The sequence below is a fragment of the Camelus ferus genome, chromosome 13, assembly GCF_009834535.1.
Source record: "Camelus ferus isolate YT-003-E chromosome 13, BCGSAC_Cfer_1.0, whole genome shotgun sequence".
NCBI lineage: Eukaryota > Metazoa > Chordata > Mammalia > Artiodactyla > Camelidae > Camelus > Camelus ferus.
Window position 1 is genome coordinate 6,049,714 of NC_045708.1, and position 14,969 is coordinate 6,064,682.

Below are 14,969 nucleotides of genomic sequence, written 5' to 3' on the forward strand. Positions count from 1 at the left end.
ATGACCAGCCCTCACTGGTGAAATGTGAGTGGGGCATGTGGGCTGCCTTAAAACAGGGCCCCTGTCACCCAGCTCCTGCCCCCAACTATGACCAGAACACTGAGGTGCCAGCCACACAGCTTCAACAAGCAGACACGGAACATAACCTACCGGATGGTGGAGAAAAAAGGAAAGAACCCAGGTCTCTGAATGAGGGGGTGGCTGAGTCACCCACTGACCTGGAATGTGAGAGAGAGATAAACGTCGGCTTCCTCGGAGCCTCCGGCTACTGGGGGCCGCTGTTAACGGCAGCCTGGGCTCTGCCTTAACCCCGACAAGCAAGTAATACAGGGGAAACGGGTCCAGAGGCGGCAGTGAGGACTTGGGGATGCCATGTTTGCATGAATGGGCCCAGAGCCCCCCTTTCACCCAGGATTTTATTTTGTAAAATGGACCATCAGATCTCAAGTGATCTGTTAGTGCTTATAAATGTGATCTGCAGAATATTCTGGAAGCTCAGCAAATCAGGGATTCTAGTAATTTGTTTACTCCACAAATGTTTATTGAGCCCTTACTAATTGCCTGAAGATATGACATTGAACAAAACGAAATCCTCGCCTTGGAAGAGTTTTCCTGACTCCTCAGGAAATCCTATCATCTCTGCAGCTAGAACACGTCCCTGACTTCTGCCTTCGTCAGAGACAGACGATAAACAACCAGCAAATATGCAACGTGTCAAATTACAAGCGTGGGCGAGAAGAGTATATAAGCGGGTGAGGGTGTGCTTTATACAGGTGTCCAGAGACCTCCTCCCTGATGGCGTTTGAACAAGATCCTAAAGTGAAGGACAGGGTCCTGAGACACCGGGGGGAAGGGCCATTTTTCCCTTTAAAAGAGATGCTGGGTTAAAAAAAAAATCTAAAAGGAGTGGGGAAAGAGTTCTCCGCTGCAGTAAAAACCTTCAGGCACGCGGGGGGTCCACCTGCACTTGGGATCCTCAGTCACACCCTTCCTCAAGTCTGTCATTTGGGGATATTTTACTTCTTCTGGTCCAGCTCATTCTGAGCCCAAAGAGTAGTTTCAGTAACTTTGCCAGCTTGGGTGTTGACTCACAATTTTCATAATTTAGGACAGCTAGGTTAATGTGCAAAGGCCCCGAGGCAGACTGCAGCCTATGTGGTCCGGGAACAGCAAAGAGCCTCTGGCTGGAGCCGTCACGAAAGGGGAGCAGAGGGCAGAGAGGCAGGGAGGTCATGAGGGGCCTGCAGGCAACAGGAAGACTTCAACTTTTCCACACGGAGTGACACGGGAGCCACTGGGGCTGAGCGGAGGTGTGAGGTGGCTACTTGGAAAGAGTAAAGTTTGGCGTGGAGGCTCCTGCATCGTCTAGGTGAGGGACGATGGAGGCAGAAGTCAGGGGCGTGTTCTAGATGCAGAGATGATGGGATTTCCTGAGGGGTCAGATGTGAGTGTGAGCAAATGAGGAGACAAGGAAGATTCTAGACGTCTGCTCTTCTCTGGAGGGAGCGGGTTTGTGGGGAGGCAACAGGAGAAGCTCAGTTCTGGGAGCGTTTGATTCCTATTAGACATGGCAGGGGGTGGGGGTGCGGGGTGGGGAAGATAGTGCGAAGCCAGGAGACCTGAGAGTTCCCCGGGACAGAGTGTGGAGAGAGACGTCTGTGGAGGGAGCCCAGAGACTGCAATGGCTGGGGTGGGCGGGATGAGCCAGTGTATTCAGAAAGATGTCTTTAAGCAGTGATTTTTTCTTTTTTGTATTGTGGCAAGACATATATCATAAAAATTGCCATTTTAACTCTAAGTATACAACTCACTGGCATTGATGACAGTCACAAGATTGTGTAACCATCACCACTATTTCCAAAACTTTTTCATCACTCCCAACAGAAATTTTGTGCACTTTAAGCAATAACTCCCCACTGCCTCTTCTCCCCAGCACTGGCCACATCTACTTTCTGTCTCTGTGGATTTTCCTTTTCTGGACATTTCGCGTCAATGGCCTCAGACAGTAGGTGGTCTTTTATGTGTGGCTTCTTTCACTCACCATAATGCGTTCAAAGTTTATCCATGACGTAGCACGCACTGGCACTCCATTTCCTTTTGTGGCTAAATAATAGTCCACTGGATGGATATTTTGTTTAGCCATTCATCTGTTGAACACCTGGGTTGTTTCCACTTTGGGGCTATTGTGAATAAGGCTGCTGCGAATGAGCAGTGACTCGACATGGGTTCGGGGAGGAAATATAAAGTGTGAGCACCTCTCCTTCCCAGAAGCCCTTCAGAATCTTCCAGAGGATGCAAGACTTCTCTTGCTCTATAAAAAAGGACTATGGGTTAAACTAAGTTGAGAACTTGGCTTCAAAGCCAATGGAATTAAAAGAAAACTTTTAATGAGAAGAATTATATCTCAGTTATGCAGGAAACATTGCTAGATATTCCATACTATGTTCAATAGGAACGTGGGGCCTAAATGTGGAGCACGCAGAGGGTGCGCTACGTCCTGTTTATCACCCGTCTCTCTGTGGAACGACCCATGCTTGGTAAGGGGCAGGGACGGGTCTGCGTTGGGCACGGTGTCCGTCACACAGTAGGTCCTCCGTCAGTCCGTGGAATGCATGATGGGAATCTGACAGATGACAGTCGCTGGAGTGGTGGTGAGGGAAGCAGAGGACCCCCCACGGCCTTGTTAAGGCAGGGCTCTTACCTGTGGGCCAGTAACCTAGAGGGCGTCCAGGTGTGTCTGTTTTCACCAACTTCCCACGAGAATCGAGCAGTTCCTTTACTTATGAATGTGGAAACAAGTCCCAGGAGTTTTTGGGTTTTTTTTCTAAAGCAGTATCTGTGAGTTTATCAACAATGGAAATAGCAGATATTTTCCCACCATGTTGCAGGTTTCTCAAAAGACCACTCGTGCCATCACTACTTTTAAATCACAGTCGTTACTAGGCCAGCTTCTGCTAGATCTGATTTAATGTGCTAATAAGGAGCATGTGTACCACTCTAACAGATTTGGTTTTATCAACTATTCTGATAATTATATTACACTATAATTATTCTACTTATTAATCCGTGTATTTGTTGGCCTTTTGGGTCTACAGGCATTGGTAAGTGGGCGAGGGGTCCATGGTAAAACCAAGGTTAAAAGCTTGCTCCAAGGGCTTGCCTCGTCTCCCCCTCCACAGTCATTCCTGGGACACACACCTTCCTGGTTCCAGGTTCACACCGTCTCCAGGTCATGACTCAGCTGTTAGTGCCGCCTCTGGCCACCAGGGGGCGCTGCTTCCTCCGTGTCAGAGGAAGCCGGCGCCAGTACAGGCTTCCTCCTCCCATCTTTGTTCTGACCTGGGCTGGCATCGGAACCTCCTCGCAGCTTTTTTCTTGTTCTCATTTTCTCTTCCCCCATGTCTCTCTCCCTTTCCCACCCCCCATCCACTATCTCTTGAGAAAAGTTTTTTTTTTTTTTTTCCTTATGGAAAATTTCAAAATGTACAAAAATACATGAACCCTCAGGGAGCCATGAGCCAACTTCAACAATGATGGCCTCACGGGCAATCTTGTTTCATCTACATCCTACCTGGGGACCTTTCTAAGTGTGCAGGCGCCCAGGCCCCGCCCGAGACGGGGGTGGGGTGGGAGGGTGGGGAATCAGACTCAGGGCTTACAAAGCTCCCAGGCCATTTGGGAACCAGTTACAAACCTGGTCCCGCCTCCTGGACACTCCCCACCCCCACCCCGTGACCCAGTGCGGGTCTCATGACCTTGGCCTCCGACCCTCGCTTCCCCTCAAGCCTGATGGTCTTTTCCCATCTCTGACCCGAATCCTCCACCTCACACTCATTCCTCTTGCTCGGGCCCTGCAGGCCCCAGGCACGGCTGGCCCCTGTCCTCTGTATGGTCACTCTTCCTGTGTCCATCTGAAAGTCAGTATTAAGTCACCAGCCTCACAGCCTTAAGCAACCTCCCACAGCCACATTCTGTGGCCGCGGGGTCTGACGCTGCCTGTTCCTGTGGATGGAGAACAGACTCCAGTCGGTGATGTCTTGGCTGGAAAGATAACTGTTAAGCTATTAAAATCTGATTTGGAAGTGTCCAGAAAAACCCCAGTGATGGGCTGAACTGTGTCTCCCCACTCCCCCAAATCCACGTGCTGAAGTCCTAACCCCTGGGCCTCAGAATGTGACTGAATTAGGAGATAGGATTTTTTTTTGTATATATATATTTTTATTGAAGTATAGCCGGTTTACGGTGCTGTGTCAATTTCTGGTGTGCAGCATAATGTTTCAGTCATACATGAACACACATATATTTGTTCTCATATTCTTTTTCATGACCGTAAGTTACTACAAGATATTGAATATAGTTCCCTGTGCTACACAGTATAAACTTGCTGTTTATCTATTTCATATATATTAGTATCTGCAAATCTCAAACTCCCGATTCATCCCTCCACCACTCCCTTTCCGCCTTAGTAACCGTTACGTTTGTTTTCTATATCTGTGAGTCTGTCTATAAGTTCATTTATGTCCTTTTTTTAGATTCCACATATGAGTGATATCAGACGGTATTTTTCTTTCTTTCTGGCTTACTTCACTTAGTAGACAAAGAAGGCAGGCATTCTTGACTTCAGCCTAAAACCGGGAAAAATGTAAAGACTTCGGCTCACGAGTGATCCCAGTGCTGCCTCAGTCCAAGCTCCCGTGAGGGGCCCGAGCTGGCCCTGCCACTGCGTGTGGCATCCCAGGCATCCACGGCCCCAACCCCGCCCCCGCTGGCCCGGGGAGCAGAGGGGAGCTGGGCTGGGCGGCCGGGGCGTGGTCCATCCAGCGCGCTTTACAAAGGGACCCTCTCTGAAGCAAGCCCTCTGAGCAGAGGAGAAACGGAACAATTCCCGCAGGAATCCGATTGGGCTGCTCGCTCTGCTCTCCAGGCAGTAAGAGGAAGAGCCCTGGCTTCCACTGGAGGAGGGGCCTCTCAGCCACAGTGTGTCAAGGCCAAGGAAATCTCTCCAAGGGCCTTCTGACTCTCATAAAGCAGGTCAGAGTGGAAACAGGCTCCTCTCCCCTCCAGTGTCAGGCAGGACTGAGTCAAGACAGAGCCAAGAAATGGGGTTCGGGCGGGTAGGCACGAGCAGGGGAGCTGCCCTGGGCAGTGGCTGGAAGGGGAGCAGAGGGGACATGCAGAGGCTGGCGGTCACAGCAGGTGCTGTCCTGAGTCTGCATCAAAGGAACCTATCACTTCATGGATGCTGGAGACTTATCTTAGTGGGGTCAGAAGAGGCAGCCACTGGCCTATGGCTTCACCTCTGGGACTTGTGTGAATTCCTATAAGCGCCAGGCTGGAGAACAGCGGGACAATCAGTGGGAGAGAGAACCGGTGTAGTCATGGGCCAATGGCAAAGAACACAAACACCACACCAGCAGCAGAGAGGCAAGGACCCAAGGCTGACTGAACAGACTCTGGGGAGGCACAGGGCCTGCTGATGGGTTATGCCGGGCTTGCTGGAGGCCGTGGGCAGTCCTCGTGGTCCAAAACCTGGAAAAGCCACCACTGTGTCTTCACTCTCCATCTTCTAGTGGCTTAGGGTCCAGTTCCTGTTGCCATGGCATCCAGCTGGCCTCACAGTTCACCAGACCCAAGGTTGGCATCTGTAGGTGGAGCTGGTGGGAGCTGGAGAACTGAACTCTGGTCTCAGACGAGCTCCTTGGAGGAGCCCTTCTCAGCCACCAGAGCAGAAAACACCACCAGCTTCTCACTGCCATCAGCATCCTGGGCCTGGCTTCCGCTGAAAAGGAAACCTCTCCCCAAGGCAGACATATCTTCTAAGGCCCACGCAGGCACATTCTCCAAAGCATATGACTGCATTTGAAATTCATCTCATGCAGGGAAAGAGAAAAAGTGGAAGGGTGTTCATGTTCAATTCACTGGGCAAAGAGGGTCCACAGGGTAGTGATACCGTCCCAGCCCATCTCCAAGGACAAGAGCCAGTGGTTAAGAGATCTGGAGCCAGACGGCTTGGACCCCGGTTCCGTCAACTGCACCCTTCATTACTTTTGCTCTTTGTATTTCTGTTTTCGTCTCTGTAAGATGGGGATAACAGCAGACTCTTGTTCCTGGGAGAATACATCTAGGATGCTTGGGACAGGGCTTCGCACATAGTGAGTGCTCCGTAAAAACTGGCCATCATCATTCCTACCTGCAAACTTCTCCCAGCCAGGAACCACCCATGGCTGGGCCTGTGCGCGGTTTCCCTCCAGCATCCGTGAGCAGGCCGGTTCCAGGGGCCCGGAGCTTGCCCCCCGCCGCAGCCCTCACCAGCTGACACGGCGGAGCGGAGCCTCCACCGCCCTGCCCGGTGCCCCACGCTGGCTCGCGTCTCCTGCCCGCTTCTTCCCTCTTGGGCCCCATAATGTGCAGCACTTCTAGGGCAGTATACTTGCTGATTGCTTCCTTCACTATTACTCACAACAACCAGCTAAGACACTGCCAAAGAAACACTCACAGCCGGCCCTGCCGATGACTCAGGGGCAGGCCTGCCCCGCCTCGCCCTAGGACCTGTGGAGAAGAAGGAAATGTGGGGAGGAAAGAGAGGACGGAGGAGAAAGCTGAGGCCAGGCAACAGATCCCAATAGGGCTGGCCACTGACCTGGAGGGAAACACAAGTCAGCCCTTTCCTGGAAGAGAAAAAGAAAACGACAGAAGTTGAAAACCCGCGTGTCTACATGAAAAGGAAGCCACAGCATAAAGCTGCACAGACTGCTGCCCCGTCCCGGGTACCATTTAGAGTGCGTATCAGAGTTCTGCCATGGGAGATGTGGATCGAGAGCTCGATGTCAAGGAATGGGCTCTCGGACTGCAGGGGCTGAAATCTGCAGGGCAGCCTGGGAGGCTGGAGACTCTTGGGCAGCAGCCGATGCTGCAGCCCACGCAGGGACTTTCTTCTTCCTCAGAAGCTCCAGCTCTGCTCTTAAGACCTTCAGTGGACTGGATCAGAACCCCTCAACCCCCACATTCTCGAGAATAATCTTCACTCAGAGTCAACTGATGGTAGATGTTGCCCCATCTGCAAAATACCTTCACATCAGCACCTAGATTAGTGTTTGGCTGAGGTTCTGGGTACCACAGGCAGGCCACGTGGATGCCTCAAACTGACCATCACACCGAGGCGGCCTGAAGATCTCGTGACTAACTGCTTTGGATGCAGACCATCCACGGGACTGCTCCTCTTTCGTGGGGTCCTGCAGGAGTGTTCTCAGTGTGACTTCTACCCCAGCATGGGAGGTCCTAGGAAACCTGTGTTCCAGCCAAGGTGGTACAGATCAAAGCAGCTCACAAGCCAGTACCATCTCCTTGCTGAGGAGAAACCCCTCAGAGGGCCTCCCCCTCACACAGCGGGACAGCAGGAGGCAGGGCACAGGCTTGTCCAGGGGGTGCTAACGGGGGTGCCCTCCTATCTTATTCCTCTGCTCCCAAACAGGTGAATGCATGCTCTGTCTAAAAAGCAAGCCAGGCCAGACCTTAATTATTATCTTTCAGAGCAGAAAAAAATATGCCCCAGTTTTACCCCAAAGGTCAGTTCTGGCAGAGCCTGTTCATCAGCTTGGAGCACCGGCTCTCAGCTCTCCTCTGTGTTAAGAGTCGCCTGGGAGCTTGGTGACAGAGCAGATTCCCAGCTGCACAGCAGAGCTTCTGACCCAGCAGGTCCGGGAAGGAGCCAAAGGCACTTTCTTCTGCAGTGACCGTGTCCTCAAGTGAGCACAGGGACAAGCAGCAGCCCAAGTAAAGCCTCCCCCTCCCTGGACTCCCAGCCCAGGCGGAGGACCCGGGAAGGCCGAAAGCAGAGGCAGGCTTCCCAAGGTAAAGACAGCTTCACGGAAATAAAGCAACAGTGGCACTCTCGGTCTCTGTGGATGCTCTCCGGCTGCGGACCCGCACGTGGCATTGCTGCTGCAGATGGTGGGAGGGCCCGTGTGTTTCACGGGCTCTGAACCCCAGCAGCGTAACGAGCAGGCGTAAAAGAGTCTGGGAAGGGTGAAGATAAGGGGCCGGCCAAGTTCTGATCCAGTCTAGAAAGAAAGATGTCTCAGAAAAGCAAGAGAGGGGCCTGGGGGCATCGAAGCCAAACCAGAAGCACCTTCCACTGCTAAGCAGCCCCGGTCCCTGATTTCCATAAAGAGCCCCATTTTCTGAATCTAGGCAGTCACCTGGATGAAGTTGTCTGCCCACAGAGGGCCAGGGCTCAGCTGGCACCAGGGTGGGTCGGCCAGGGCCCTCAGATGGAAAGGACAATCTCTGCAGGTCAGCGAGAGGAGGCTAGGACTTTAGGCAAGGGTGAATAATCTGTCAACACACAAAATTTGACTGTGTTCCATGAAATACAAAACACAAGAAGTCAGCAGTCTTTCACCAAATCAGATTTTCCTGGAAGTCACAACCCGAGGTCAGAGTGAACATACTTAAATGTACTTTCCTTTCTCCTGAAAGGCGTTGGGTCCAGTTACCAGGGCAAGCTTCTGCTGCACAAGATGTTTAAAAGGCCTAGAGCTCAGTTCAGGACCCTGATGGTGCCTTCATGTCGCTTCTCCTTACAGAGGCCCTCCTGAGCCCCAGGCCCAATACGTCTTGCTGCAGAACCAGAAGGAATGCAAGAAAACTGGGTCATCTTCATCAACGGGCGTTTTAAGGTCCTAACACTTAAAAGTTTAAAGCACTACAGAAAAAGTGGATTCTGGTAACAAGGCTCTTGGATGTTACGATTCCTGGGAAAGTAGGACCCCTCTCCATCCATGGAGATGTGGAAACTCACCCTGGAAGCCTTCCTAATTCCACAGAGCATTTTTCATATCCCCTCCATGCACCCATCGCATGCCGACTGGAGCCCCTGTGATGTACGGGGCGTTGAGGACAAGACGGGGAGGATGGCAGACATCTCGGGCCTTTGGGGATCGATGGAGACAGAGAGCCGAGCAGGAAATCACAGGCATGCAAAATCACACCTGTGAGCAGTTCTGAACCACAGGAACAAGTGCTTCGGACGTGCCCGTCCTGGTGGAAGAGGCATGGTACTCAGAACGAGTCACGGTTTTGCATCACACACTCCTTGCTAGGCTTTCAAAGAAATTGTGGGTGTTTAATATCTGCCCAGAGTGTCCTCTTGCGTTTCACAGTGACGTTAAAAGTGGGCAGGAATTTTTCTGTCCCTGCATTGATCTCATCCAGAAAACCTGACCCAGTGGCAAGAAGGTGATGGTGGCTCAGAGGAGATTCAGAGATCCATCCAGATCTGCAGGTGACTTCTGCCCAGGTTCGAAACGGGATAGAGAGAAACAAGCCTTAAGAGTGGGAGTCTCAGGGATGGGAGAAAAAAAAGACCAACTTGGATGTTTTCAGCCTCAAAAATTACTGTCAGGTCCATGTCTTTTGGAACCAGCTTTCCCACTGTGTTCCATGTGTTCCACCCTATTTCCCCCAAGTTTCAGGAGCTGCCCACGCCTGCCTTGGAGAAAAGAGAAAACTCCAGCAAGTCTCTGGGAGGTGATGTTAGTGGAGGCCTGCCCCTTGCAAACCTGCAGTGTTGCAAGCAAACGGCAGGTGCACTGTTGGCTCTGGGGAGCTTCCAGCCAGAACCCCATTGCCACTGCCCTTTGTAGAGCCAGAGACGTGTTCATGTAACACCTCTTAATATTTAGAACTCTTACTGTCTCCTATTCTCATTCTTAGGGATGGAGTCTTGAGAAGCCAACTCTGGGTGGTAGCCGGTTGATCAAGACAGAAAAAAGCTCAAACTTTTAAAAACCACCAGCCCAGATGCTTAAGGAAGAGGGCCGCCTGGGAGGTAAAAGGCTAAGGATGGACACCACGATTGTCTAAAACTGCCCTTGCATTCAGAATTGAGTATATGGGAGAGAAATAGCTCAGTGGTAGAGCGCACGCGGTCCTGGGTTCAATCCCCAGTGCCTCCATTAAAAAAAAAAAAGTTAAGTATAAAAAAATTACATTTTAGGAGCAAGAGTTGTTGTAGTACCCCCTAAATCAGTTAGAAATCTGAATAAATGTAAATTTCCGACTGTAGCAGCTACTGCCCCAGATCCATGCCCTCTCTCGCTCACAGGTCTTTATTTGGTTTGGGTAATCCACCCTCCTCTCACTGGTCAGATAGGCCTCACGAATTCCTCACGATAACCCCTCCCCTCACCACTGACTGGCTAGGGCTGGACACGAGGCAGAATTCTGGCCAATGAGGTGCATGGGAAAGTCAGCGGTGAGGGAGTGTGTAGATGGGGGTGGGGCTTGGGAAAGGTTTCCTTACTCATAATGAGGGACCCCAGGACGAGCAGGACGGTTAGGGGACGGGAGGAAAGCTGGCAGGAGAGGAGTCAGTATGTGGAGGACGGCAGAGCAGAAATACGAGAGAGTCTACCTCCGTGACCTTGCTGAGCCTGACATAATCCATCACGAAGCTGCCCGACCTCTGCACTTATGTTTTATAAATTTGTTAATGTTCTGAATATTTAAATCATTTTGAGTAGAGCCTTCTCCTTGCAGAAGAAGGAAACCTGACTGATCTGTCCCATAATCTAATAATTGGGGCACCACAAATTACCTTGGAATTAAAAAAGTAAAAAACAAAAAAGCAAACCATGTAACAGAAAATGTCTCTCACAAAAGGTTCAACAGCAGAAGCAGCTTCCCTGTTCTCTCCCTGTACAGTGCCAGGCTCTCCGAGACAGTCGCAGCATCTGCTCTGAGCCCGTCCCTTCCCAGGAAGCATCCGGTGATGTCCCGTGGTGGGGTGGCAGCCGGGAGGGCACGGATCCCTGAGAGGAAGACGGCGCACACATTTCCACGGTGCTGAGCAGGACAAAACCAGCTGCTGTTTCGGGGGAGAGAGTGTACTGGGTTTCTTCTTCAGCCCTGTGCTCTTCCTTTCCTGCCCTCTGGCCAGTAATATCCCGAAGATGAAGGAAGCAATTCCCTGGCTAAATAAAATGCGTGTGAGAATGCTGGAGACTGGTTTTAGTCTTCTTAACAAGAGAGGTGATTTGAAATTTCAAACAACTTCAAGGTAAAATCCAGCCCAAGGGCTATAATATAAATCTGAGTTTCAGAAGAAGCCCAGCACTCATTCTTCTCTGAGTAGGGACTGCCCGGACACAGCCAGGCCTGCACGCTGAGCAGAAGAAGCCCCCCGGCCCAAAGCCTCCTTATGGGACAGGAAGACAGCCCTAACCATGACAAAGTCTTCCTCAAGCTTTCCACTTGGAGTCACAGAAAAGTCTCATCATTTCTGGACCTTGCCTTCCTGCTGTGCCGTTTAGCATCCAGGCTCCGTAAGAAATTTGCAGAACCAAAGACTGGACGATTAGACTTGTTTTTCTAAACCCAAGGCCACATTTCCCATACACGAACACAGCAAAATCTCTCCAAACAAACTCATAATTTCCCCTGACAAACCCAAAGGCCCTTTTCTCAAGTTGCAAGTGTCGCCTGAAGTTGACAGTGAACTCAAAGCAGCAGAAAAAATTAAAAGGTGGTTTACCTTGTTTGTGGGCTGAGGGAGGATGGAGATGGGATCTTCAGCTGTGGCCCCGCAGCCGCAGGGCTGGCTCCACCTGTCCGACCTGCCGGGCTTGCCGCCCCGGGCCCGGGCCCGGGCCCCGCCATGGGTGTGCATTCACCTGCGGAGAGGTGCTGGCACACAGGTGCCCCCCTTCTCTGCTCCCAACCCGTGACCTGCCCCCCCCCCCCCAGCCAATCAGGCACCAGAACATCTCTCCTGAGTCATTTGGATCCTAAACTAAGGCTGGTGGAGAAAAGAACGAAAGGGAAGAGGAAAGGGGATGGGGGAGAGAGGAAAAACCCGGCCCCCACACCCACCAACAGCGCCTCGGTGATGGTCAGAGGTGGAGCCAGGTGGGACCAGGAGCCTGGGCAGGGCCTTCACGGTGATCGTCAGGGTCAAATTCCAGGGCTGCTCTTTCTCTCTGGGTGGCTATTTTGGGAAAGCAGCTTTCCGCCGGCAGTCGACAGACTGGCTACCGCGGGCGCTGGAATCCGGAAGACTCGGAGCTCTGCCAAGGCCGCAGCACAGGTGAAAGCAGGGCGAACAGCCCCAGAGGACAAAGGGCAAGTTCCCGGCACCCCCGAAACTCTGCCACGAGTGCACACAGGCCTACCCATGCCTCTTGGTCCCAGCCCTCCAGCAAGGGTCCCTGAGCACCTGGGATGCTGTCTGGTTTGTGAGAGGCGGTCCTGGCTTGAGGTATGAGCTAGGGTGCCGATGGGCACAGCTGGTGGGGCTGCTGGCATCTGGTCTAGCAGCATGACTGGCTACTGTCCCGCCATCCAAGACGAAGAGCCCCTGGCGGCCAGATCTAGCTTCTGTTCCCTTGCACCATTCCCCGGCCCTTCAGGCACAAGTCGACAGTGAGTGAGCACCTGAGCTCAGCCCTGGCTGAGTGTGAGGCCATGGGCGTGCCTGGGGGCGGGCCCAGGAATCCCAGCCACTGCTCAAGATCAATCGCGTGCTTTGGAGGCAGCCAATTAAGCTGAGCCTCTGGGAGCCACTGCAGAACAGGAGCAGAGCAGCCCGAGAGGAGAGCTGTGGGCACACTGAGATGTTCTGATAACTAGAGTTTTCCAGTGTCAGGCAGGTGCTAAGATCTAAAGCCTCCTACTAGGAAACCAGAATCCATTTCCCCAAGGAGACAGTGAGGCATGGAAGGGAGCCCAAGAGAGGACCAGTGGCAGAATTCAGACAGAACCCAACCTCCTTCCTCCGCATTCCAGCCCTGCTCACCAAATGTAGGAGAAGGCGTGACCTCCGACCTCAGGATTGCATCCGTCCTCGGGGCAGCACTGTGCTTTGTGAAGCCTCAACTCAAAGCCAGAAGCTTTCTCTGTGACCCCAGGAGGGGCCACAAACAGGCCAGGCCTTGCTCAAGGGGCCTGATGCCCGGCAGTGTGGTGTGACTCCGGGTAGGTCCACCTGTGACCTGACCACCCTTCCTCATCCACCTCATTGTCCTCCTCTTCCTCCTCCTCACTCACAAACAGCCAGTGCTTCGCCTTCCTCCCCCGCCAGACCTGGGTCAGAGGCCTTAAGAAAATCCCGCAAGCACTGGCCAACTTCAGACCGCCCTGGCCCTTAGATCATCTGCTAGTCACTGGGCTAAGACCCAAACCAATGGGAGAGAAATGCTTGGCGATTCCAGAAAACTCAACTGCAAGGATGCTCACCATAAAATCCTCAGCAGGAACCCGGAAGGCCCCTGAATGTTTGAGGCAAGGACTTCCCAAGCAGAGCTAAAAAAGAAGTGTCTACCTTGAATTTACTAGAAAAGAATCTTTTAAATTTACATACAGAGTCCTGGGATAAGTCATTTGGGATCCCCCAAAGTAGGAAGGCTGCTTGTGGTTAGAGCCGGGTGAGTCAACGAAACAAACAAATGAGCCCGATGAGGTCAGCCTTTTGGAAAAGGAACAAAGAAAAGCGCACCCCAGCGAGAGGCAGCTGACGATGCCGAGGCGGGGGTCGCTGCAAGCCTGCTCTGCATCCTCGAGTGCAGGGGCTCTACGGGGGGGGGGCAATTCTGTCCCCCCAGGGCACATCTGACAATGTCTGGAGACCTTTCTGGTGGTCATACCTGGGGTGAGGATGCTACTGGCATCTACTGGGCACAGGCCAGACGTGCTGATAATATCGCACGCTGCACAGGACAGACACACAGCAGAGAATTATCTGCCCCAAAGGTCACCAGCACTGTGACTGGGAAATGGCTCTAATACAATGAAAAAGGTTTTCCTCTCTTCCTGAAAAGTCCCGGACAAATGGTCACCTTTAATCACTGGACATATCCTTCAGCCCAGAGGGCCCCCTGCTACCTGCAGTGAGGCCGGGTGATCATGGGGCCAGTATCTTCGGCGGGGTCTCTAGGAACAGACCCCAGCTTGGGCGAGCTGCCTGGCTGTTCTCGGCCAAGGGTCCGAATCCTCAGAACTCACCCCCGCCCCCCACCGCCGTGCAGCTCCGGGGAGCTCACAGTGAAGCTGTGGAGAGAGAGCAGTGACAGTTCTCATTGTCACAGCAGACAACCTCACCTGTGGGAGGTGCTTCCTGGGCCTCAGCGACCTTTCACATAGTTTGTCTCGCCTGAATAAATAAGAGCCTCACCCATTAAAGCAGTCTTTCTGCGTTCCTGACCTGCCAGGCCAGTGGGACACGCAGAAGACACATGTCCAAGTGTGCAGGGGGATGGGAAGGGAGAGCAGGTGTCCACCTTCCCATCACACAAAGGCCAGGCACAGAGGACGCTGGGAGCTGACAGAGACCCCTGACTGAGCCCAGCCAGACTCCCCGCCCCGGACCTCGGCAGACAAGCTGAGTATGGGAGGCACCTGAGTAACAGGATTCGCAGAGTCACTCCTGTCTGGTGAGCCCCCAGGGACCAGAGCTGGGCCGGCGGCCTCAGCATCTGGGGGTTACCCTGGCTTCTAGCTGTAGAGCCCTGCAGCTGAAGGTCAGGATATGAGTCCCAGAGAAAGGGAGGCTCAGGGAAGTATACAGAGCACGTCACACTCCTGGAGGTTTTTCTGCCATAAGCTCAACAAACAGGCAACAGAAACCACCCCAAGAGCTGGGGAGGACCCACGCCCAGGGCTGACAGTGGCCGCCTTTGGGGAGCTGGGAGTGAGGGGAGAGGCAGGCCAGAATGGGCCCAACCCACTAACTTCGTCTACCTCTGAACTGTTTGACTTTTTATGAGCATTATTACTAATTTTATCATTTTAAAAGAATATTAAAAAAAAAAAGAGGACAGAATATCTCGCATCCATGTCCTCTTTCCTGGGAACACACCTCACTTGCTCAGGAAACTCTCCACGGATGTCTTTCACTGGCTGCAGCTCCCAGTCACCAGACCCCAGAAAACTGCCACAAGTGAGACTCCGCAAAGGCCAGAGAGAAAGCAGAGGCG

At 52.6% G+C, this 14,969-nt stretch overlaps 1 long non-coding RNA gene across 1 annotated transcript; it reads right to left on the reverse strand.

The window, feature by feature from the left end:
• Positions 1 to 4,311: 4,311 nt before the first annotated feature.
• Positions 4,312 to 14,551, reverse strand: LOC116668246. The gene is made up of 3 exons (XR_004325325.1): positions 11,534 to 14,551; positions 10,658 to 10,973; positions 4,312 to 9,290 (listed from the first exon to the last, which is right to left on the reverse strand). It is a non-coding gene; the product is annotated as an uncharacterized LOC116668246 (long non-coding RNA).
• Positions 14,552 to 14,969: the final 418 nt, after the last annotated feature.